Consider the following 21,816-nt stretch of genomic DNA (forward strand, 5'->3'; position numbering starts at 1 on the left):
TTGGTCTCCATTGCCTTGGGGCTTTTCTGCATAACCAGAGATGCTGGGAAACCAACCACTCCAGCCTGACTAAGTGCTGGAAAAAATAGCAGAGGACAAACTCCTCTCTGGTGTGTCCTCAGAGTTGTCACTGATAGCACCTCCGCTGTCTGACTCAAGACAGGGCCAGATCTGGCCTGCCAGAGGATTGGGGGAACATCCTCACCGATGTGGGGAGAAGGCTTGCAGCCTGGCAGAGGGGCCAGCATCCTACTCTCTGCTCAGTAAGGCAGGTTCAGACTGTGGATGCTGAAGCTAGACTATCTGGGTGTGAAGCCAAGCTCTGCCGTTCCTTCCTGGCTATGTGATCTCAGGGCTTGCCTTGTGGCTCGGTGGTAAAAAATCTGTCAGCCAACGTAGGAGACACAAGAGACGTGGGTCTGATCCCTGGGTCAAGAAGATTCCCTGAGCAGGAAATGGGAGCCCACTCTAGTATTCCTGCCTGGGAAATCCCATGGACAGAGGTGTCACCAAGAGTTGGACTCGACTGAGCACAAACACGTGATCTTAGGTACATTACTTAAAAGTTCATTTTTTGTTTTGTACCTATTTCACATTTTATTTTCCGTCTTCCTAACACCCATTTTATTTTGTTTTATGTATAAAAATATGGAATGCTTCAAGAATTTTCATGTCATCCTTGCACAGGCGCCATGATAATCTACTCTATATCCAAACAGAACAGGACCGGATTGTCCTTGCACCCCCACCATGTCCTCTGCCTGCCTTGTGTGGTGGAAAACTTTAGTCAAAGAGTAAGTTTAATCAGAGAAATGAGGACATGTGAAAAAGTGGAAGTGTTAGTCACTCAGTCACGTCTGATTCTTTGCAACCATATGGACTGTAGCTTGCAAGGCTCCTCTGTCCATGGGATTTCCCAGGCAAGAACACTGGAGTGGGTTGCCATTCCCTTCTTCAGGGCATCTTCTCAATGCAGAGAACATGTGAAAACAAAGGAAAACTGTCAGAGGAGGTCAAATAATAATAATGTACTCATTAAGCATAGTCAAGGACCTTTAGTTCCTTCTCAAAGACTATAGATAACATTCTGGTCCATATCCTGTGAGCTGTCTTATAGATACTGAAACCCCAGGTGGAAGAAGTTAACTCCCTGATGACCAGAGTGTACCCACAACATAAACTGCCACAATTCCAAGAATTGGCCTCAAAGAAATGCGGACAAATGGACCCTAGAACTGAAGATTAACTGTACCTAAAACCATCAAGATGACGCTGTTCAGACCACCGACGGCCAGTTTTAAGATGACTGTCCGAGCCTGCTGTGCTGCTTCTGCGTGTGGTCCCCCTCCCTCACCCCACTTTCCAGCATCTGAAATAGAGCTAGCTTTCCTTTCCACCAGCCTGGCCTGTTTATTGGCTTTTGAGCAGCGAGCAACCGGACACCATGCACTTTGAGGTTACATATCGCTCCAATTTTAGTATATGTGCTGTCGAAGCGAGCACCTATTTCACGGTTTTAAAGTCTTTAGAATACTGCCTGACACCTAGTAAATATGGAAGCAGCATTTTCACTTGTAAAATTGGAGAACTAGACCCAATGAACTCTGAGAATCCTTTCGATATAAAATTCATAACCGCTAACGATGTAAATCAACTACACTCACACACACACAAAAAAAAACCACCTCACAACCTGCTTGAGTTCAAGTCCTAACTCCACCATGTGGGATTTCTCAAGGTCAGGGACTGGCCATCCCTGGGTCAACTTTGTCCACTCCAAAGGGCCTGGGACAATGCCTGACCCGTAGTAGGTACTCAGGACATTTTGAGTGTGTGCGTGAATTGTCTGGTGGGGATCCTATAACGAGCAGTAAAGACTTGTTTGGGGACTTCCCTGGTGGTTCAGTGGTTAGGACTCTGTGCTGCCAATGCAGGGGAGTGGGTTTGACTCCTGGTTGGGGAACTAAGATCCCACATACTGCTCTATGTGGCCAAAAGATAAAAAATAAAATAAAGATGAAAAGAAGACTTGTTAGGAAGCATAAGTGCTGCTCTAATAGCTAGACTAACTGCCCAGGAATGGCCCTCCATGAAGGGGATGAGGCCTCCTGTCCTAACAGCTGGATTTATGGTCTTGAGGAACTCTGAAGCCGTGAAGAAAAGAGAACCGGAATTCGGGGGACCCAGAGAAAAAGAAATTTGTGAGGAAACTCAGAGTTATCTGTGGTCTGGGCCTTGCAACAGGGAAACCGGCTCCAGCTGACCTGGCACCCAGCTGTCCGGCCGAATGGTCTCACTAGCGGCCCTGCTCCCCTCTATCGTGTGCCTGGGGGCAGAGCACATGCTTCGTCCGACCCCTAATTTTAATAAACTAGTCAACGAACGGAGAAGGCAGTGGCACCCACCCCACTGCTCTCGCCTGGAAAATCCCACGGGGGAGGAGCCTGGCAGGCTGCAGTCCATGGGGTCGCCAAGAGTCGGACACGACTGAGCGACTTCATTTTCACTTTTCACTATCCTGCATTGAAGAAGGAAATGGCAGCCCACTCCAGTGTTCTTGCCCGGAGAATCCCAGGGACGGGGGAGCCTGGTGGGCTGCCGTCTATGGGGTCACACAGACTCGGACACAACGGAAGCGACTTAGCAGCAGCAACAGTCAACGAATGTTAAAGCATTTCTCACAATATGGAGAGAAGGGACGGCTGTGTGCATGCTCAGTCGCTTCAGGCTATGTCTGACTCTTTGCAACCCCATGAACTGTAGCCCACCAGGCTCCTCTGTCCATGGGATTCTCCAGGCAGGAATGCTAGAGTGGGTTGCTGTGTCCTCCTGCAGGGGATCTTCCCAACCCAGGGATCGAGCCCACATCTCTTGCATCTTCTGCATCGCAGGTGGATTCTTTACCCTCTGAGTCACCTGGGAAGCCCAGAGATGGCTAGTTGTTGCCTAGCATCAGTTGCTCAGTCGTGTCTGACTCTTGGTGACTCCATGGACTGTGGCATGCCGAGCTTCCCTGTCCTTTCCCAGGGATGGCTAGATGCATCTCTCAACATATTCTTTCTTCCTTCCTAAGGAAGTCAAATTATGTGACTTCTTCACAGAAATGTTTAGTTATGGAAGTGCTTTGAACATACCTTCCCATTCTCAGAACACCCCTGAAGGGCAGAACCCTTCCTTCTGCCAGTTTTGGAGATTCGATTCAGAGTGGTTGCTAAGACCGCCCAACTAGTTGCTCTCAGATTTGCAGACTGTGAGTCTTGTTGTTTTCCTCTCTCCTTTGCCTCCCAGCATGTGCAAATCTCCAGACTAACATGAGAGCTTTGGGATGACTGAATAAGGAAGAAATCTGGAGAACGTATACGTGGGGTGCGTGTGATTATGGCTCCAACGTTCAAGCTGGCACCACTGCTACTGTTTACTGGAGACAGAACACAAGGACCCAGCGCTGGCTGGCACAGCTGTGAACACTGGAAGGTGTTCAGGTCACCCATGGGTGAGGCACTTAAGAGGGTGCTGGCTACGGAGACAAGGTAGATGTTGAGATCACAGTAGGCAAATTCTTCTAAAGGAGGGAAAGCTCTACTTCTTCAGCTTGTTGCAAGATCTTGATATTTAATGCCCTCATAAAGAAAAATGTAACTATATCACAAATTTGTTTCACGAATGTATTTCCCAAATGTTTCTCCATCTAGTTTCTTTTGTAATGCTGTGTATTTTATTTTATGCATTTAAAAACCTTAAAGTGATCTATACTTTTACCAGGCTATCAAATGACGCAAAATAGCTTAAGAATTGTTGAGCTGGAGGGAGATATATGTGAAACTAACCAAGTTTAAGCTTCAAGGTCTCTCAGTTTACCATGCTTTTCTGGACTCTGTTCCTAAACTTCTATTTGTCACTTTTTATTATTTTTTTAAACGACCCCAACATTTGTACATGTTTCACACTCCGCAGTACAAAACTTTTATTACGAAGCATTTAGCTTGGTAGTGGGCACACACTAGGCATTCAATAGCAATTTTTGCTTAATAGGTTCTGGGAAATTTATTATTCTTTTAGTATTAAATCCACTGTGGTTTATTATACTTACTGATGTTCACATTTTGATCCTTCTTCTTCTTTTTTTTTTTTTGGCCAGTAAGAATCTCTTCAATTTGGCTTGTTATTTAGTCACTAAGTCATGTCCAAATCTTATATGATGCCATGTACTAGAGACCACTAGACTCCTCTGTCCATGGGGTTCTCCAGGCAAGATTACTAGAGTGGGTTGCCATTTCCTTCTCCAGGGGATCTTCCTGACCCAGGAATTAAGCTTGCATCTCCTGCATTGCAGGCAGTTTCCTGACCACTCAGCCATCAAGAGGCCCCTCAATTTGGTAACTGGGTCCTTTTATAAAATTGTATTTTATAGAAATAGAAAATGCACATAGAAAATGTACCTATCACTCAAAGTATAACTCACTGAATTTTCACAAATTTGGTTCTGGGAAATTCATATCATCCTCAAAGTGTATCTTGAAATCTTGCAGATCACAGCTTGATCTCTTCCACTCTCTGTGAAGGCTAGGGTGTGAGTGGTTGGGGTAAGGACTGACTACAAAAGTGAGCTTGGAGGGCTGTGGGATGAGAAAAAAAATTCAAGAAGGAGAGATAGCCCTGAAGGAGAATCTGTGCAATTACTTCTCATCTGGGGCCTCTAGCAGTGCAGACATAGGTGTCTCTAGCGTGTATCCTCTTAAGTTTTGAAGGAAGATTTGAGAACTTAGTTTGAGGATATGAAGCCTAGCATGAGCAGAGAGATCTTTTACATTTCTTCACAAAATCTTCACCAGGCAACTCCATACCCCGTGCCAAGCATTGTCCCAGGTGCTTAGGGGCTTGAAGTTGATGCAGGTATAATCCCTGACCTTGAGGAACTCCCAGTTACTGGGTGCTATAGTCAGGATTTAAACCCAGGCCTTCTGACTCCCTGTTGTGTGTTCTAAATTAACACTATGTTGTCCAGTTAGAAAATACACAAGTCAGCTTGCAGCAATCAGGAAAGGCTTCTAAGAAGAGGTGTTATTTTTGAGCTGAGTTGAATTCAGTAAGTGAACAAAGAAGGAAGCTTGTTCTAGGGAAACTAAGCAATATGTTCAAAGGCAAAAAGGTGTAAAGAAAGAAAGGTGTATTCAAGCAACTGCAAATTACGGGGAATGGCAAAAATTAACAATAATAATGATGAAAGGAATGTAGAATATATATAGGAAGTGGGAGGAGATGAAGCTAGGGAATAAAGTGGGGCCCAAACCATAAAAAATTTTAGACTCCAAGCTACTTTGCAATGTGTCTCAATGGCATTGAGCAGTGGTTGATGTTTCAGGCAGGATGGTGGCTTCTTTAGCACTGTGATGAGGATTACTGGGGTATCTTCCAGGACAATGTTTCCCAAGCCCAGTCGTTTACCTACTAATATAACCATTTTTTTCTTCTTTGAACCCACTTTTTCTCTAGCCTTCCTCACCATGGTAAATGGTGCCCACAGATTTCTGTGTCTTGGGTCAAATATCTGTTAGTCGTCCTTAATTCCTCCTTTCCTGCACCATCCCCATCCAACCCATCAACAGTTCTTTCTGTTCTGCCTCTAAGATGCATCCCAAGTCTATTCGTTGTTCCCCACAGCCGTCAGCTCTGGCCTGGATGACTCTATCTGCTTTGTCATGAGGTTCCTGCCCACCTGCAATCTAGTCTCTGTGTGGCAGCTAGAGGGAGGGATCTTTGGGAAAAAATCAATTGTCAAACCCCTCCCTCAGTTCAGTTCAGTTGCTCAGTTCAGTTCAGTTTAGTCGCTCGGTCGTGTCCGACTCTTTGCGACCCCATGAATTGCAGCACGCCAGGCCTCCCTGTCCATCACCATCTCCTGGAGTTTACTCAAACTCATGTCCATCGAGTTGGTGATGCCATCACAACCATCTCACCCTTTGTCGTTCCCTTCTCCTCCTGCCCCCAATCCCTCCCAGCATCAGGGTCTTTTCCAATAAGTTGACTCTTCGCATGAGGCGGCCAAAGTATTGGAGTTTCAGCTTCAGCATCAGTCCTTCCAATGAACACCCAGGACTGATCTCCTTTAGGATGGACTGACTGGATCTCCTTGCAGTCCAAGGGACTCTCAAGAGTCTTCTCCAACACCACAGTTCAAAAGCATCAATTTTTCGGTGCTCAGCTTTCTTCACCGTCCAACTCTCACATCCATACGTGATCACTGGAAAAACCATAGCCTTGATTAGATGGACTTTGTTGGCAAAGTAATGTCTCTGCTTTTTAATTTGCTATCTAGGTTGGTCATGACTTTCCTTCCAAGGAGTAAGTGTCTTTTAATTTCAGGGCTGCCCAAGCCTGTGCCCCAACCAGTAATGCTGAAGAGGCGAAGTTGAATGGTTCTATGAAGACATACAAGACCATTTAGAACTAACACCCAAAAAAGATGTCCTTTTCATTATAGGGGACTGGAATGAAAAAGTAGGAAGTCAAGAAACACCTGGAATAACAGGCAAATTTGGCCTTGGAGTACAGAATGAAGCAGGTCAAAGGCTAACAGAGTTTTGACAAGAGAATGCACTGGTCATAGCAAACACCCTCTTCCAACAACACAAGAGAAAACTACACATGGACATCACCAGCTGATCAACACCGAAATCAGATTGATTATATTCTTTGCAGTCAAAGATGGAGAAGCTCTATACAGTCAGCCAAAACAAGACCAGGAGCTGACTGTGGCTCAGATCATGAACTCTTTATTGCCAAATTCAGACTTAAATTGAAGAAAGTAGGGAAAACCACTAGACCTTTCAGGTATGACCTAAATCAAATCCCTTATGACTGTACAGTGGAAGTGAGAAATAGATTTAAGGGACTAAATCTGATAGACAGAGTACCTGAAGAACTATGGAAGGAGGTTCGTGACATTGTACAGGAGACAGGGATCAAGGCAATCCCCATGGAAAAGAAGTGCAAAGAGGCAAAATGGTTGTCTGAGGAGGACTTACAAATAGCTGTGAAAAGAAGAGAAGTGAAAAGCAAAGGAGAAAAGGAAAGATATTCCCATTTGAATGCAGAGTTCCAAAGAATAGCCAGGAGAGATAAGAAAGCCTTCCTCAGTGATCAATGCAAAGAAATAGAGGAAAACAACAGAGTGGGAAAGACTATAGATCTCTTCAAGAAAATTAGAGATACCAAGGGAATATTTCATGCAAAGATGGGCACAATAAAGGACAGGAATTGTATGGACCTAAAAGAATCAGAAGATATTAAGAAGAGGTGGCAAGAATACACAGAAGAACTGTATAAAAAAAGATCTTCACAATCCAGATAATCACGATGGTGATTACCTAGAGCCAGACATCCTGGAATGTGAAGTCAAGTGGGCCTTAGAAAGCATCACTATGAACAAAGCTAGTGGAAGTGATGGAATTCCAGTTGAGCTATTTCAATTCCTGAAAGATGATGCTGTGAAAGTGCTGCACTCAATATGCCAGCAAAAACTCAGCAGTGGCCGCAGGACTGGAAAATGTCAGTTTTCATTCAGTTGCTCAGTCATGTCTGACTCTTTGCGACCCCATGGACTGCAGCACGCCAGGCTTCCCTGTCTATCACCAACTCCTGGAGCTTATTCAAACTCATGTCCATAGCATCGGTGATGCCATCCAACCATCTCATCCTTTGTCATCCCTTCTCCCGCCTTCAATCTTTCCCAGCATCAGGGTCTTTTCCAATGAGTCAGTTCTTTGCATCAGGTGGCCAAAGTATTAGAGTTTCGGCTTTAACATCAATCTTTCCAATGAATATTCAGGACTGATCTCCTTTAAGATGAACTGGTTGGATCTCCTTGCAGTCCAAGGGACTCTCAAGAGTCTGCTCCAACAGGACAGTTGAAAAGCATCAATTCTTCAGTGCTCAGCTTTCTTTATAGGCCAACTCTCATGTCCATATACAACTACTGGAAAAACCAAAACTTTGACTAGACAGCCCTTTGTTGGCAAAGTAATGTCTCTGCTTTTTAATATGCTGTCTAGGTTGGTCATAGCTTTTCTTCCAAGGAGCAAGTGTCTTTTAATTTCATGGCTGCAGTAACCATCTGCAGTGATTTTGAAGCACAAGAAAATAAAGTCTGTCACTGTTTCCATTGTTTCCCCATCTATTTGCCATGAAGTGATGAGACCAGATCTTCGTTTTCTGAGTGTTGAGTTTTAAGCCAACTTTTTCAGTCTCCTCTTTCACTTTTACCAAGAGGCTCTTTAGTTCTTCTTCACTTTCTGCCATAAGGGTGGTGTCATCTGTATATCTGAGGTTATTGATAATCCTCCCAACAATCTTGATTCCAGCTTGTGCTTCCTCCAGTTCTGCATGATGTACTCTCTTGCTGGAGAATCCCAGGGATGGAGGAGCCTGGTGGGCTACCATCTATGGGGTCACACAGAGTCGGACATGACTGAAGTGGCTTTAGCAGCAGCAGCAGCAGCAGCAGCAGCAACTCTGAATGTAAGTTAAATAAGTATACAGCCTTGATGTACTCCTTTCCCTATTTGAAACCAGTCTGTTGTTCCATGTCCAGTTCTAACTGTTGCTTCTTGACCTGCGTACAGATTTTTCAGGAGGCAGATTAGGTGGTCTGGTATTCCTATCTCCTTCAGAATTTTCCACAGTTTGTTGTGATCCACACAGTCAAAGGCTTTAGCATAGTCAATAAAGCAAATGTAGATGTTTTTCTGGAACTCTCTTATTTTCTGATGATCCAATGAATGTTGGCAATTTGATCTCTGGTTCCTCTGCCTTTTCTAAATCCAGCTTGAACATGTGGAAGTTCATAGTTCATGTACTGTTGAAGCCTGACTTGGGGGGAATTTTAAGCATTACTTTGCTAGCATGTGAAATGAGTGCAATTGTGCAGTAGTTTGAACATTCTTTGGCATTGCCTTTCTTTGGGATTGGAATGAACACTGACCTTTTCCAGTCCTGTGGCCACTGCTGAGTTTTCCAAATATGCTGGCATATTGAGTGCAGCACTTTCACAGCATCAACTCTTAGGATTTGAAATAGCTCATTCAAATTGGAATTTCATCACTTCCTCTAGCTTTGTTTGTAGTGATGCTTCTTAAAGCCCACTTGACTTTGTATTTCAGGATGTCTGGCTCTAGGTGAGTGATCACACCATTGTGGTTATCTCGGTCATGAAGATCTTTTTTGTATGGTTCTTCTGTGTATTCTTGCCACCTCTTCTTAATATCTTCTGCCTCTGTTAGGTCCATACTATTTCTGTCTTTATTGTGCCCATCTTTGTATGAAATGTTCCCTTTGTATCTCTAATTTTCTTGAAGCAATCTCTAGTCTTTCCCATTCTATTGCTTTTCCCTATTTCTTTGCATTGATCATTGAGGAAGGTTTTCTTATCTCTCCTTGCTGTTCCTTGAAACCCTGCGTTCAAATAGGTATATTTTTCCTTTTCTCCTTTGCTTTTAGTTTCTCTTCTTTTCTCAGCTATTTGTAAGGCCTCCTCAGACAACCATTTTGCCTCTTTCCACTTCTTTTTCTTAGGGATGGCCTTGATTACTGCCTCCTGTACAATGTCACGAACCTCCTTCCGTAGTTCTTCAGGCACTCTGTGAGATCTGATTCCTTGAATCTATTTGTCACTCCCACTGTATAATCGTAAGGGATTTGATTTAGGTCATACCTAAATGGTCTAGTGGTTTTCGCTACTGTCTTCAATTTAAGTCTGAATTTGACAATAAGGAGTTCATGATCTGAGCCGCAGTCAGCTCCCAGTCTTGTTTTGGCTGACTGTATAGAGTTTCTCCATCTTTGGCTGCAAAGAATATAATCAATCTGATTTCGGTGTTAACCATCTGGTGATGTCCATGTGTAGAGTCTTCTCTTGTGTTGTTGGAAGAGGGTGTTTGCTATGACCAGTGCATTCTCTTGGCAAAACTCTGTTAGCCTTTGACCTGCTTCATTCTGTACTCCAAGGCCAAATTTGCCTGTTATTCCAGGTAGCTCTTGACTTCCTACTTTTGCATTCTAGTCTCCTATAATGAAGAAGACATATTTATTTGGGTGTTAATTCTAGAAGGTCTTGTAAGTCTTGATAGAACCGTTTAGCTTCGGCTTCTTCAGTATTACTGGTAGGGGCATAGACTTGGATTACTGTGATATTGAATGGTTTGCCTTGGAAATGAACGGAGATCATTCTGTTGTTTTTGAGATTGCATCCAAGTACTGCATTTCAAACTCTTGTTGACTATGAGGGCTACTCCATTTCTTCTAAGGTATTCTTGCCCCCAGTAGTAGATATAATGGTCATCTGAGTTAAATTCACCCATTCCAGTCCATTTTAGTTCACTGAATCCTAAAATGCTAATGTTTACTCTTGCCAGCACCTGTTTGATCACTTCCAATTTGCCTTGATTCATGGACCTAACATTTCAGGTTCCTATGCAATATTGCTCTTTGCAGCATCAGACTTTGCTTCCATTACCAGTCATATCCACAGGTGGGTGTTGTTTTTGCTTTGGCTCCACCTCTTCACCCTTTTTGGAGTTATTTCTCCATTCTTGCCAGGTAGTATATTGGGAACCTACCAACCTGGGGAGTTCATCTTTCAGTGTCCTATCTTTTTATCCTTTTCATACTGTTCATGGGATTCTCAAGGGAAGAATACTGAAGTGGTTTGCCATTCCCTTCTACAGTGGACCACTTTTTGTCAGAACTCTCGGCCATGACCCGACCATCTTGGGTGGTACTACACAGCATGTCTCATAGTTTCATTGAGCTAGACAAGGCTGTGGTCCATGTGATCAGTCTGGTTAGTTTATGGTGACTGTGGTTTTCATTCTGTCTGCCCTCTGATGGATAAGGACAGACCCTCCTTACATCCCTTAAAAAACAGCTTCTCATTGCCCTTGGAACAAGATCCAAACTCTCATGGTGGCCATCAGAGTCCCAGCCCATCTCCAGGAATCTCAGACATAGTTTACTCACCGTCCTGTTTGCAGGCCCTGGCCAGCTGGCCCTCTGATGGTTTCTAGGACTTGCCAGATTCTTCCTGACTCATTATTTTGACTTCTATTTCCTCTTGCTAGAGCACCCTTCCCTGAGTGGTTCCAGTCACCTACTTCTCATCCACTTTCCAGCCTAAATGTAATTTTTAGAGGGGCCTCCACATACCTCTTAAAGTTATTTTTTATCACAGCACATGGTGACTTTCTGTCATAGTTCATTAAAAATAAAAATAATAGGACTTCCCTGGTGGTCCAGTGGTTAAGAGTTTGTCTTTCAATGCAGGGGACACAGGTTCCATACCTGGTCAGGGAACTAAGTATGATCCTACATGTCACGGGGCAGCTAAGCCCAGGTGCCCCAGCTGAGCCTGAACCTGCAGCTACTGAACTCGTGTTCTGCAACCAGAAAGCCTCACACTGCAGGGAAGATCCTGTGTGATGCAATGGAGGTCTCATGTGCTGCAACGAAGACCCAACATAGTCAAATAAATTAATTAATTAAAAAAATTAAGAACATATAATCTTTCCCATCTAAATTTGGTTTATTATGTTTACTTATTTGAGGTCTGTCCTATCCTGAGAGAATGCCTGTCCTTCACCATGGTGCCCCTCGGCCTCCCACAGGGGCTGGAGACTGGAGAACTCAATAAGCTTTTGTCGAGAAAGTGACCGAATGAATAAATCAGTGTAATTTACTCTTTCAGAGCAAGACTTCTTTCGTGTCTCTCTCTCTCCTTCTAATAAGGGAGGTGATGCTAAGTGGAAAAACAAAAAACACCAGCTTATTCCCCCTAGTGTGCTTTTTTCCTTGGCCAAATTCACTTACTGGTTATGAAGATGAATTTCTGATGCTATTTTTTTCCCTAAGGCACTCTTCGACGTGCTGACTGCTGAGGCCTAAGGTGACAGCTTTTCATCAAGTCTAGGAGGTGTTGCCTGCCCCTGCCAGTCAGAAAACAACACGAAGTCAGAGCAAGAGAGCGGAATGAAGTCAGCCCATCACTCCGTGCAAATCCCGGAGTAGAAGGGATAGGAGAGCCCGTCTCAGGCTCAGCCCCTTCGTTGTATAAATGAGCAAACTGAAGCCTCAAGGAGTCAAGGAAACAAAATCTTGTCCTTTTTCTCCTGACTGTCCCCCCATCTCCACCTCTGCCTGCCCCTAGTAAGAGCCTGGATCTGCATGAGGTCATCGTCCTGTGGTCTGTTCCTCACAGGGGCTGTTCTGATAGAGACGCGGAGGGCTGTGTTGTCAACAGCCTGCTTGTTCTTGAACAGTTAAGGATGCCTGACATCTTGGAGAGTCCTTCACAAATTTGCTTCCACTTCCATGAATTTAATGAGACTTTATTTTCATTCGCAACCCAAGTCGTGCCCTAGGGGTTAATGAGGTTTCTAACTCTGTGACTTACAGTGTAGGTGTACAACTTTCTTCATGAATCTTTAATTTATTTCTTGCAAGATCTGAGGCAGGGACACTGCAGGCAACTTGAGAGCCTCACATGACTCGAGTGCCTCATGGACCCACAGGCATGCTCTGCTGAACTCCCACAACTAATTTGAATTAGTTGTCAAGATTAAAAATTGGGTAATTTTATATAATAATCTGAGATTACGGCCTCTCCTGGAAAATACAAATACCCAGAAGTCCTGGGCTATGGTCCTTCATGGTAATGGTTGACTGGAACTGGGGAGAGGTCACCTCACACAGACCTGGGGACACTCCCTCGTTTAACGCAGTCACCCCCACTCCCAGTTGCCTTACATGCAGCTGGCTTCATTCATTTATTTTACCTGCTCAGCTGTTAATTTTTTTTTTTTTTTTTTGAGTGTGCAACCCCTAGAATAGCTGTCCCACAGAATTCTGGACCCTGAGATCTACTATCATGGTCATGATGGTGTAGACCTTCACACAGCATGTCCCAGCCTCTGTCTTCCCAGGGTGAAAACAGCTCCCAGGACCAGAGCTGGTGCTCTGCCCTGGCGTGTGGTCATTAGGTGCTTTTGCTAGAACAACTGTGAAATCTACAGCAAAAGTGAATCCAGAGGGGTTTGGGGGGAAGGATGTAGGACAAATTCAAGATAAGGTGTTAGCTATTTTAAATTAGGAAAAGGACAGGTTCAGAGAGACTCCCCCCCACCTCTGCCATACTCATTTCCTGAATATTTTTAAAGGTCTTACTAAATTCCTGGTACAAAGAGCTAAAAATATAGGTCATTCCCATCCACTTTCTACCATTACTATCTGCTTATGGTCCTCCTACTCTTCTGAAGTAGCTCTCTCAAAGGGCATTCACAGTCTCTGCCACAGAATGAACTGTTCCCCCAGCCACCCACCCAAAGTCACATTGTGAAGACTTAACCTCCAATATGATGATACTGGAGATGGAGCCTTTGGGAGGTAATTAAGTTTGGGGGGGTCATGATTGTGGGCCACCAGATTGGTGAGTTTATAAGAAGAGATGCTAGAGAGCCCCTCGCCCGCACCCCACACAGTGCTGTGTGAGAAGACGGTGAGAAGAGAGCTGCCTGCAAACCGAGAAAGAGCTCTCGCCAGGACCACACCAGACTGGCGCCCTGACCTTGGACTTCCAGCCTTCAGAACTGAGAGAAAACACATCTGTGTTGTTAAACCATTCATCTATGGTATTATATCAATTTGGGTATTCTGCAGCCCAAGCTGACCGAGGAAGGGGGAAGTTCCATCCTTGATCTTATCCCTTTTGCTCTGATGCTTTTTTCCCTGGGAAATTTTATCTTTGTCTAATCGTTTAAAACTCTTTTTTCTTTTTCATTTATTTTTATTAGTTGGAGGCTAATTACTTTACAATATTGTAGTGTTTTTTGTCATACATTGACATGAATCAGCCATGGATTTACATGTGTTCCCCATCCTGATCCCCCCTCCCACCTCCCTCTCCTCCCGATTCCTCTGGGTCTTCCCAGTGCACCAGCCCTGAGCGCTTGTCTCATGCATCCAGCCTGGGCTGGTGATCTGTTTCACCCTAGATAATATACATGTTTTGGTTTCAAACTCTTTCCTCAGCTCTAAACCCATATCTCTATTCTTCTGTGTGTGTGTGTGTGTGTATGAAGTTGAGTTGTGTCGGACTCTTTGAGACCCTATGGACTATAGCCTGCAAGGCTCCTCTATCCATGGAAGAGTCCTCAGGCAAGAATACTGGAATGGGTTGCCATGCCCTCCTCCAGGGGATACCCTGGATCCAGGGAATGAATCCATGTCTCTTACGTCTCCTGCACTGGCAAACAGGTTCTTTACTGCTAGCACCACCTGAGAAGCCCAACACCAACATCTCCACTCACAGATGTATAAACAACAAAGACTGCACTTCTGCCCATGAATTGATCTCCCTCCTATGATTTTGGTTATTCATGCCACCACTGAATCTATCTTTCAATCTAGAAACTTGAAGTCATACTTGATATATTCATTAGAGGGTTGTTTTCTGAGCACGTACTATGTGTCAGGAATTGGTTTACATGCCAAGGATACAGTAATGTATAAACTGCCCCATCCTCATGGGGCTGCCATTCTGGGGGGCTGCTCCTGCCTGCATGTCATGGTGGTCTCCATGTCCTTGGTGCTTAAAACCTCTTCAATCTGACCCTCCCCATTGCCCTGTCCCTCACCCCTACTGCTTTCCTCATGCTCTCATCACCTCTTACCTGGATGCTTCATGGCTTCCTAACTGGCCCCTGATACCAATCTGCTGCCACTAGCCACCAGGTTGACCTAGAAAAGATCAAAACTACTCCACCGCCAAAGACTCTATCTCCCTTTCCACCAAGGAAAAGATCCCTTTTGTTTGGCTTAAGGCACATTTTCCTTTCTGATCTGGCTTTTTCTGACTTCTCTAGCATTTTTCCTGTGCAGTATGCAGTATATATGGACTAGTACTTATGGTGTAAATAATCAAGGTGAACTTTTCACCCTTCCCCAAACATATCAGGTTCTTTCCTGATGTTTCATTATCTTCGTATTCACTGTTCCCTCCACCAGCAGGGTCCTTCCCTTACTTCTTCTTGGCCTGAAGTTTGAAGAGAAAGTTCTTTTTTAAAAATTATTTTGGCTGTGCTGGGTCTTCGTTGCAGCACGCAGACTTCTCTAGTTGAGAGTATGGGCTTAGTTGTGGCATGGAGGATCTTAGTTCCCCAGCCAGGGATCGAACTTGTCCTGCCTGCACTGGAAGCACCAGGGAAGTCCCTCGAAGAGCCACTTCTGAAGCTATGTTCTTTCTGAAACTTTCTTAATTTTTCAAGGTTGTTTTCAAGGCTAGTTGCTCCTATGCCTTTGCTCTTCCCTTCCAAACTCCCACAGAACTCTGTTGGTGTACCATTGAGATACTTTCTGAATTCTACTCTTATTATCTGTCTACCCGCTTTGAGGACAGGATCTGTGTCTACTTCTAAATCTCAACACCTGCATTTGCCACATCATTCCTAAAGATGCAATCTCCCATCTCAAAGAAACTTTCCCCTGATAGAGAAGCCAGACCTGGGTGCACACACCTGGGAGTCCATGGTCAATGCTGTATAATGTGAGATTTGTTCCTAAGTATCTCGAAGTGTTTGCTGATTTGTGAGGAGGAACTATTTTTCATTACACCTTTTAATTTGTTTCTTCTGGTGGGTCCCATAGGACTGTGCATTAGTTTCCCATGGCTGCTGTAAGAAATTTCTAAAAACTTGACTGCTTAAGACAACAGGAATCTATTCTCATGGTTCTGGAGGCCAGAAGCACACAATTGGTACCGCTGGGTGGAGATGAGGCTGTGTGCGGGGCTGCTCTCCCTCCAGAGCAGCCAGTTCCTCATCTCTTCCAGTTTCTGGTGGTTGCTGGTGTTCCTTGATTTGTGGTTGCATCATTCTAATCTTCAGGGTCAGTCTTCACATCCTCTGCTTTGACTTCATATTGCTTTCTCCTGTGTGTATGTGTAACCTCCCTTCTGTGATCTAAGTGATTGTATTCAAGATCTACCTGAAGAGTTCAGGATCAAATCCCCACCCCAAGATCCTTAATTTAATCATATTTGCAAAAATCCTTCTCCAAGTAAGACGTTTATTAAATTCCAGGGATTAGGACCTGATATCACTGGGGGCCATTACTAGGCCTACTAAAGAATGTTTCAATTTTGGTGTGTTAACCTTGGATTCAGAAACTTTTAGTGTTTGTCTGAAGAGTCACCTTTTCTTACACAAGCAATTAACCATTTTGTGTTTTCTTATTGATTCAAAGAATTTTTTTTCTCCTGGCTGTGCTGTGTGGCATGTGTATCAGAGCTCCCTGATAAGGGATTGAACCTGCACCCCCTTCATTGGAAGGTGAAGTCTTAACCTCTGGACAACCAGGAAAGTTCCTCAAAGAATTTTATTCTTCCTTTTCATTTTCTCTCCCACTTTCTGTGCACCTCCTTCTTTGCATTCTTCTTATTTTTCTTCTTTTCTATTTTACTTTGGTCTTATTTTCTTATTTTTAAAGAATTCAAGTAATTTTCAAATAATTCTTTTCCTTTTGTGTTTGTAACAGCTTTATTGAGACATAATTCACATACAGTTTACCATTTCAGTTATAAAAGTCAACTGAAACTATCATCTCAGGTGGCTCAGTGGTAAAGAATCCGTCTGCCAATGCAGGAGACACAGGAGATGGAGATTGATCCCTGGGTTGAGATCCTCTGGAGAAGGAAATGGCAACCCACTCCAGTACTCTTGCCTGGAGAATCTCGTGGACAGAGGAGCCTGGTGGCCACAGTCCATGGGGCCACAAAAAGTCAGACATGACTGAGCATGCATGCATGCAGCCACCATCACAATCCATTTTAGAACATTTTTCATCACTCCAGAAAAAATACTACTTATCCTTGAGCCATCAGTCCTCAGTCTATACCTCCCCTCAAGCCAAGTCAATGGTGCAACGTTACTTCAGCTTTCCTTCTTTGTTTCAAACTTCTCTCTCTCAAATTTCTGCTTCCTGGGATCTTGTTCCAAATAAACTACTTACACGCAAGCCTGTGTCTCAGGCTCTGTCTCAGGGAAACCCAGGAGAAGACAGTTTTGTCTGACAAAATAAGTTGGTAGCCTTTAAAAAAAAAATTCTATGGTAGTTATTTTTTCTTTTTTATTTAAATTTTTAATTTTTGGCTGTAGCATGTGGGATCTTAGTTTCCCAACCAGAGATAGAATCTGGGTCCCCTGCATTGGAAGTGCAGAGTCTTAACCACTAGACTGCCAGGGAAGTCCCTCTCGCTTTTCTTGGTCACTGTAGTCAGGAGCTTTATTTATTCTCTTTGAAGGATTGGCTTTTAGTTTTACTGGTCATCATTAATTTCTGCTTTTGTATTTGTTTCTTTTTTCCTGCTTTCTTTGAGTTTGCTGTTCTGTGCTGTACTTACTCACTCAGTCATGTCTGTCTCTTTGCTGCCTTATGGACTATAGCCCACCAGTCTCCTCTGTCCATGAGATTCTCCAGGCAAGAATACCAGAGCCAGTTGACATTTCCTTCTCTAGGGGATCTTCCTGACCCAGGAACCAGTATCTCTTGCATTGTAGGTGGATTCTTTACCAGCTGAGCTACCAGGAAAGCCCCTTTCTTTGAGTTTACTTTGAGTCAAATGCTTCCTGAGTTAACTCATTTATTTTCTTAAAATGTTTTAATGTGTGAGATATCCCTAACACCCAGAAAGCCAAAAAAAAAAAACCACTCTCCATTAATATATAATAAACATCAATGTAACTAAAATCTGGGAACAATTCTGCACCTAATTCCAGTGTGTGGGAATCTAGGAGAAGGGTTTCCCACACCAGAACACAACTCTCCAACGCCAACTGAGTGTCCAGCAATTCAACACAATTCTGTACTCTCTAACTTGGAAAGCGCATCAGATTCTGCAGGTTAAGAAATTCAGTCTCATAAGAATGCCCTCTCCACCCCATTGCTTCAGATGCTGCTTGTGCATCCAACTATAGGTGGGAGTTCCAACAACACCTTCCTTGGGTTTGATTAATTTCCTAGAGCAGCTCACAGAACTCAGACATTGTCTGACTCTTGCGACCCATGGACTGTAGCCTGCCAGGCTCCTCTGTCCATGGGATTCTCCAGGCAAGAATACTGGAGTGGTTTGCCATTTCTTTCTCTAGGGGATCTTCCTGACCCAGGAATTGAACCCGTGCAATTGTCTCCTGCAGTGCAGGCAGATGATTTACCAACTGAGCTATGAGGGAAGCCCGAAGGCTGGCTTGTCAGGAGTGGGATTTGAACCCATGCCTCCAGAGGAGACTGCGATCGGAATACAGAGCCTTAGACAGCTTGGCCATCCATCCCTGAGTCTTTACAGGGGCTTCAGTAAGTAGTTATGATTGATTAAATCATTGGCCATTGATAATTGATTCAAGTTTTAGGCACTGCCCCTTCCAGGAGGTCAAGGGGTGGAACTAAAAGTTCCAACCCTTTAATCCCTTTGTTGCTACCTCTGGTGACGAAATCTCCCATCCTCAGGTGACCCAGGAACTTTCCAAAAGTCACCTCATTAACATAATAAAAGACATCTTGATAGCTCTCAACATTTGTGAAACTCCAAGGGTTTTAGGGGCTGTGTGCTAGAAACCAGAAGGAAGACCAAATATATATTTCTTTCTATAAATCACAGTATCATACCTAGATTTTAAAAATCAGATTTTTTCAATCTTATTGACTAAAGACTTCTTATTTATTAATAAAAGCATTTACGACTATGCATTTCCATACAAATATGACATTCATTGCACCTTGATTTTTATTGTTTGGATTATCTTTTGTTTACCAATATTTTGAATTTTTCTTGCATTTTCTTCTTGTATTCATACATTATTAGAATGATGTTTTAAAATTCCAAGTGTATTTTCTCCCTGTCTTTTCATATTGATCTCTAATTTTATTGCTCTGTGGACAGAGGATATTAAATCTATTTTTTTAGATTAGTTGATATTTCTTTTATTGATTTGGAAAAGATGCTTATGACATATTGTTGAGAGAAAGCATCATGTTAAAACTGATTGTACTGGGGAGAAAAAGTGTGTACATGTTTGCAGAAGAAAGGGAATTTAAGCCCAAATATTTATCTGCCAAAGTGAAAGGAGACTATGAAAGGTGGTTTTTTTTATGTTTTTTTTAATGATTCACTTCTTGAACCTTCAATAGTTTTTGCAGTGAACATGTATTCTCTTAAAAAATTAAAAAACAGTTTAGAGTTTTTAAAAAGTATCTTTCCTTGTGAAAGTAATCTCTGCCATTCAAAAAACTTAAAAATAGAGAAATGTGTACTATAGAAAGTTCTTTCTCAATTTCTAGGTATACAGAACATGTGTTTATTAATGTTGAAAATGGTATTATATGTAAATATATGTATTATTTATGTATATACAGATATTCCTGTGACTTGCTTTCATCCCTTAAAATTAGATTATGGAAACTTTGCTTTGATATAGTAGGCTGACCACATGGTTGACACACTTATCCTTCTTAAAGCTCATTGAAATGACAGCGCAAAAGTATCCTTAAAGAGACCAAATCATGAAAATAATTTTTGAAAAGGGAAATGAAAAATAAAACATAAAGAGTCTCAGGACATGGTGGTACCCAGGAAGGTAGGGAGAGGTGGCAGGGGGGACAAACATATTGTATTTGGGGGAGCAGATAACCTCCACTTCCTTCTTGGCCACAGTCAAGAGTTTATTCTTTAGAAAAATGGATCAGGGATGCTCCTAACTTTTGGATACCAGATATGGAAGTGTCTCCAGGATTTAAAAAGTGAAACAAAGAAACATTGTAGAACAATACACATGTACTAATCCCTTGTATGAATTTCCTTAATGGTTCAACAGTAAAGAATCCACCTGTCAAAGTGAGAGATGGGGTTTTGGCCCTCGGGTTGGAAAGATCCCCTGGAGAAAGAAACGGCAACCCACTCCAGTATTCTTGCCTGAGGACTCCCATGGACAGAGGCGCCTGGTGGGCCTCTGTTCATGGGGTTGCAAAAGAGTCAGACATGACTTAGGGACTAAAAAACAACATTAGGCCCAGTGAAGCTTATGGTACATTGATGGGAGTTTTTCCAGCTGACTTTGAACCTTAGAGAAAGAAAGGTGTTGGAGCATTCTTGCCATAGGCTGCACCAGGTCACACCGCCACCAAACTGCTACTGAAAGTTAGTGTTATTAACTTTAGACAATCTTTAATAATTCCCCATTACAAAAGATAAGGATTTAACTTACACTATTCCCACCTTTCATCTGCCTATCCTTTCCCAATTTTTTGATAGATGTCACTTTTAATGCTTCTATTGGGACTAGTATTAAAAGGGTGGAGTGGGAAACTGTGTTTTTCATTTTAAGTCCTTCTGTACTATTTAATTTTTTACCTTGTGCATGTATTACTCTGAGAAATTTTTAATAAACTCAAATAAAAATCCTAAAAAAAAAAAAAAAAAGTTAATGTTGGTCACTCAGTTGTGTTCACCTCTTTGTGCCTGATGAACTATATAACCTCCCAGGCTCCTCTGTCCATGGAATTCTCCAGGCAAGATTACTGGAGTGGGTTGCCATTCCCTTTTCCAGGGAAACTTCCTGACCCAGGGATTGAACACCAGTCTCCTGCATTGTTGGCAGATTCTTTACTGAGTTACCAGGGAAGTCCTAGTCCTCAGTTCAGTTCAGTTCAGCTCAGTCGCTCAGTCGTGTCCGACTCTTTGCGACCCCATGAATTGCAGCATGCCAGGCCATCACCAACTCCCAGAGTTTACCCAAACTCATGTCCATTGAGTCAGTGATGCCATCCAGCCACCCCATCCTCTGTCATCCCCTTCTCCTCCTGCCCCCAATCCCTCCCAGCATCAGGGTCTTTTCCAATGAGTCAACTCTTTGCATGAGGTGGCCAAAGTATTAGAGTTTCAGCTTCAGTATCAGTCCTTCCAATGAACACCCAGGACTGATCTCCTTTAGGATGGACTGGTTGGATCTCCTTGCAGTCCAACGGACTCTCAAGAGTCTTCTCCAACACCACAGTTCAAAAGCATCAATTTTTCGGTGCTCAGCTTTCTTCGCAATCCAACTCTCACATCCATACATGACCACTGGAAAAACCATAGCTTTGACTAGACGGACCTTTGTTGGCAAAGTAATGTCTCTGCTTTTTAATATGCTGTCTAGGTTGGTCATGACTTTCTTTCCAATGAGTAAGTGTCTTTTAATTTCATGGCTGCAATCACCATCTGCAGTGACTTTGGAGCCCAGAAAAATAAAGTCTGACACTGTTTTCCCTGTTTCCCCATTTTTTCCCATGAAGTTATGGGACCGGATGCCATGATCTTAGTTTTCTGAATGTTGAGCTTTAAGCCAACTTTTTCACTCTCCTCTTTCACTTTCATCAAGAAGCTTTTCAGTTCCTCTTCACTCTCTGCCATAAGAGTGGTGTCATCTGCATATCTGAGGTTATTGATATTTCTTCCAGAAATCTTGATTCCAGGTTGTGCTTCTTCCAGCCCAGTGTTTCTCATGATGTACTCTGCATATAAGTTAAATAAGCAGGGTGACAATATACAGCCTTGACATACTCCTTTCCCAATTTAGAACCAGTCTGTTGTCCCATGTCCAGTTCTAACTGTTGCTTCCTGACCTGCATACAGATTTCTATTATCAATTATTTATTTTTCTCTTTGCCAGTGTGTTGGGAATAAATGTATCTAGTTCACATAATGTCTATTATTAGTGAGGTTGAGGGTCTTTCCATATT

The 21,816-nt window shown here is 43.1% G+C and overlaps 1 pseudogene; it reads right to left on the reverse strand.

Annotated features, from left to right (window-relative positions):
- Positions 1-642: 642 nt before the first annotated feature.
- LOC136173857 (U6 spliceosomal RNA) lies at positions 643-738 on the reverse strand (annotated as a pseudogene).
- Positions 739-21,816: the final 21,078 nt, after the last annotated feature.

This window comes from Muntiacus reevesi, chromosome 8 (assembly GCF_963930625.1).
Source record: "Muntiacus reevesi chromosome 8, mMunRee1.1, whole genome shotgun sequence".
Lineage (NCBI taxonomy): Eukaryota > Metazoa > Chordata > Mammalia > Artiodactyla > Cervidae > Muntiacus > Muntiacus reevesi.